This window comes from Xiphophorus maculatus, chromosome 10 (assembly GCF_002775205.1).
Source record: "Xiphophorus maculatus strain JP 163 A chromosome 10, X_maculatus-5.0-male, whole genome shotgun sequence".
Classification (NCBI taxonomy): domain Eukaryota; kingdom Metazoa; phylum Chordata; class Actinopteri; order Cyprinodontiformes; family Poeciliidae; genus Xiphophorus; species Xiphophorus maculatus.
In genome coordinates, this window is record NC_036452.1 from 6,215,374 (window position 1) to 6,220,427 (window position 5,054).

Genomic DNA, 5,054 nt, shown 5'->3' on the forward strand with positions numbered 1-5,054 from the left:
CATTTCTAAACATCTTTAGCATTTCTAAAAATGCAATGTGTCTGTTGTAATTACTGATGTGTGATCTCTGTTGACAACTGAACAACAGTCTACCTATAATGAATTGATCCAAGATGGAGAGCATAAGAGGTTTTTTGAATAGATTTTTGTTTTGAGATTTTAAAAAAGCATATTGTTTAATAATACTTTGCTTTGAGCTTGTTTACATTTTGTCAAGTTGCAACCACAAACTTTTACAAACTTTACTGAGATTTTAAGTGACAGACCAACTAAAAGTAGTGCACATTTATTAAATGGGAAGGAAAAGATTTGTGGTTTTAATATTTTTACAAACAAAAGTTCGTCAAGCGTATTCAGCACAGCACAGTTTTTAGATATTTATTTATACAAGATTTTGATATCCATGAATTCCAGAAACATACATTGAAGATTGCTGTGATAAAGTATAAGGTTCTGCAAGACACAATTATTTTTAAAATATCTAACAATCAAAAGATGAGATAATATTTAATGTTTGTTAAGCATGACAATATAATAATAATGATAATAAGACATCTTGGTTTATAGACACAATAACAAACATATGTCATGGATCATGTCATCCTCCCTCCCCCCAAAAAAAGCCACTTTATCTCACCTTTCCATATAGAAGAAACTCCTGTAAAGCAGGATTATAGGATGGCACCTGGCAGACACCCTGCTATTGCCACTTAGATCATATCAGTCCCTGTGTGGAGTGACAGAAGCAGACAAGGACGTAACCTGCAGAGGACAGACTCGTCCCTGGACGGGGAGGGCGATGTGTACTGTCACCTGTTTTGGGAACAGTGATGGAATGCACGATCTAGAGAGAAAGCCAAAGATTTATTGGACGTCTCGCAGAAACAGAAGGACCAAAATGTCCACCTCATGTTCTGCAGAAGAAAGAAACGGTGTCCATTTTATCAGATGCTGCAGGAAAGTATAAAGTACTTGGTACATTTTACTTCAAGCACACAAAACTGCAGGATAGTAACTGTAATTGATTGCTTTTATACAGCAGATTGTCTGGGGGCTGCAGGAGCAAGACTATAAAATAGACAAGATACGGTTAAGATTTTTATTAGTAATCGTTTTAAGTCTGGTAGCAGCTTTCTTCCACTTCACTGTTATATTATACTTTGTGTTGGTCTATCACATTAAATTCCAGTAAATTACCCTGAAATTTGTGGTTGTAATGTGACAAAATGTGAAAAAGGTCAAGAGGAATACATCTGCGAGGCGCTGTGCATTTCTGTAACTTCAAACACCAAAAATTATATAATCTTATACCTTTATGCTTTTTTGCACATTTTTGTCATTTTAAACCAGCTACATTATTAATGGGGTTAAATTATTAGCTACTGGGCTAATAATTTATAGTTTTTATCTTAGTTTCTAAATTAAAATTGCTTCTCTAAAAACTTCAACACATCAAATTCCAATTAATGTTGTCTTACTTCAGGTGATTGATGCCTTGAGACCATCAGCTGACATGAAGCCCATTGTAAATATTATTGCTCTCCAGATTTATTGTTCCCCTGCCACCAAGCTCTGAGCTCGGTAGGTTTCAACCCTTCCACACCCATAAAACCACTGCAAGTCTTCACCGTCCGCACGCTCACCCTTGGCATGGATTAAAGTGGATCTTGATAAAACTGCACAATTACAGCCGCGGCACCTCATATCTAATTACTGCAACGCTGACCTCCCGTGCACCATTTTTCAGCCAGCCAGAACTTCTCTGTGGATTTCAACCTTTTCTATTAGCCAGGAGAGCAGAGGCAATTTCATTTTATTACTTTTGGGGGGTTTTATTGTGTCCAAATGTCAGTGTGTGTCTGATTTTTCACAGTAAACAACTATGAGTTACGTCAAGATACTTTGCTTCACATCTTTTCAAATTTGTCCCATGGACAGAGATAAGAAATAATGGCTTCTTGATTGGATTAAATTGGGATTTTAGAGGAACAAACATTTTTTTAAGCTCTAGAATAGATGGATAAAGACAACCAATTTAAGACTGCAGATAACAACCTTATGAATCTGTTTTTATCTTGACAGTACAGATTATTATTAGCTTCTAAAATGGTTAAAATAAAAAGTGAGATTCTTTTTGGAAAAAAAAAAAAAAGGATATCAAAAACGTTCAACTGCCAAAGCACAATAATTATGTCTTGTGGGCACTGATTTGAACTTTTATTATGTTATTACGAAATCAGCAAAGCAAAATAGTTCTAGTGGAAACATCCTCAATTATTAAATGACCAGTTTAAATACTGGCCACATGGCAACATTTTATTAATATGCAATTAAAAATAAAGTTGCTTTTGAAGAAATAACTCAAATGCTGAGTTACATAAACACCCCTCTGCTGATACTGTTTACCGACCATTTAATCAGACTAACTGTTCCCACTATAAGTCAGTTAGGACGACCAACAAGATTTTTTCCATAAATGCCAAAATATGTAAAGATTTTTTTCTTTTCAAAATCAAAATTGACATGCATTTCTTCATCTTTAGTATTAGCTTTAATATGGTGTGAACTGGGTCTAATATTTTTTGTAGTCTTCCACAAGCTTCTGATAACAGTTTGCTGTAAATTTGGCCCATTCTGACAGACAACTTATGTTTGTCCATGGCTTTTATACTGTATATACAATGTTACCACATTCAGCCCACATCTTCATAAGGTTTTTTGCTTTAATTTGGGGGTTAATATACACATTTCACACCAGAACATGTTTCCTTCCTGAACAGTATGATGGCTAGACATTCCTGTGCTGGCTTAATAAGCTGATGTTGCTAAACCTAAATGCAAAAAATAAAAATACTACGTCTACTTGGGTAGCTTCTAAACCTTTTAGTCTCTGACTGACGTTTGCTGCAGGTCCTCTGATGGAATTTGCTTCCCACAAATCATATTTCTATGCTTTCAAGGTCAGTCCAGATGATTTAAAAGGAAACCGTCTACATAAGAGTCAAAGATAACAAAGTTTACTAAATACATAAACTGAATCCATTGTGAAGTTAATACTCCATAGTCATATTGAGTAATATCACATTCTCCGTCTGTATGTGGTGTCCACTATCATTTAAGGATCTCCTGCTGGTACTGAATGCTCCTGTAGGCCACTAGAAGCTTTTTTCTCCAAGAGTGGCTGCAGCTAATGGGTACAAAATTAGTGAAGATTCCTTAAAGTAGCACTTTGGCCAACTGCCTACATCCTTGCTCAAACACACAGCAATGACAATGGAAAAAAAAAGCATGAACAATCTATAGGGAGTTAATACAATGAAGGGCAAACCTCTTAACATCACTTCGAGCTTGGAAAAGATGAATGCAATGCGTTCTTTACTTCAAAATAAACACTGAAAGCACCAAGCTAATAAAAGGTAAAATACACGATACATCCCTGCCACCAACTGCAAAGTAACAAAATGTGAAAAAGTTCAAGGGGGAAAGCAAAACACTATACGTGTTAAATGCAGTAACATAACCATAGACATAAAATTACCATGTCTATGGTAATTCTTTGTTTTACTTGAATATACAGCAATACCTAAAGGTTAAGTATTAAATTTTCTAAGTTATTTTGTGAGATTGGGCTGCAGTAGTGCCTGCTGAGTTGATGGAGAGGATAGGGTCTTGCTGGACTGGAAACACTGGAAGGCTACCTTTTTATATATATATAATATTGCGTTTGACTGGTATAAATTTAGACAATGTCACACTGCATTGCTGTTGGCTTGTAATTTCAAAACAAACAAATAAGTAGTAAGGCGAGTCTTCATTGCTTCCCACATGAAAAAAGAGAGCAAAGGGAAAAAGCCAATGGAAGAACAAAATTGCTGAATGACCCCACATTTTGCCTTAAACATTTCTCTCCAGAAAACCTGACTCATTTGTAAGGGCAAAATCGATGAAGGAGCTAACAGGTGGTCTTTACCTCCCAAGCTAAAACCAAATGGCTAACATTTGGTGCTGACAGATTTGATCCTCAAAGTGCCTAAACTGTCCCAGCTAGCGAGCAACAAACTGGGAAAAACATCAGACAGGCAACACTGGCAGATCTTTTAAATGATAACAAAGCTTATTGCTCCTTCCACCGGTACCTAATGTGAAATCACAGACCTGACAACGGACCTGGAGACCAGACCCTAAATAGAAGCAACACCGGACCTGACACAGAGAACGTCAACGACTTACCGGTGTCCGACTCCAACCACATTGTTTCATTTATGAAGCTGAAGCTAGCAGCAGCACAAACTTCTTTGCTCAACTCTTTCCTCTTCCTCCGTTTGGTCGCCTTATCTTCAATACCCCTTGTAATTTCTGCATTACTATCGATTTCAACATGCTCCGGTTCCAATTTAAAAGGCTTAAAGTTGCTCAATGTCTGGGCTGGATGGAGCTAGCACTGCTACGTGACCTAGCGTATGTCATTTACCCAGAATTCATTGCAGCGCAAACAGTATGGCGACGCCCGTGCGAGTGACAATATTTTACATTTATAAAAACACCTTGCAGTATTTTTACTCTACTATTTTTACATCTATAGTAAATAACTCCCAGACTACTGTCAAAACTAAATATGACAACAAAAAAAACATTTAACTTAAACACAATGTGAGAGATGGAAGAAAGTTTACTGCAAAAAGTTTTTTTTGTTCTGATATTTCTTCTTTTAATTTTCTGGCAATGTTGTCCATCTTTCCAATACACTGACGATGACTGATATGCAAGTTTGTCATCTGTTTCACAGAACAGCATGAGCCTGATTCCTGTGCAAAGACAAAGGATTACTCTACAAACACAAAATAAAATTAAGAAAAAACACATTAGATGGCATCATGAAATTCATCATGAGTTTTGCGACACAAAGCAGGACAATGCCCAAACAGTTCATAAAGATGCACAAATAGAAAAAAGGGGCTGACATTAGAAGAAGTGGTTTGAAGTCAACGAGAATGTGCAAGAAAACAGCAATCTGTTAGATACAAAAACATAGTAACAGAAAAGCTCCTCACAAG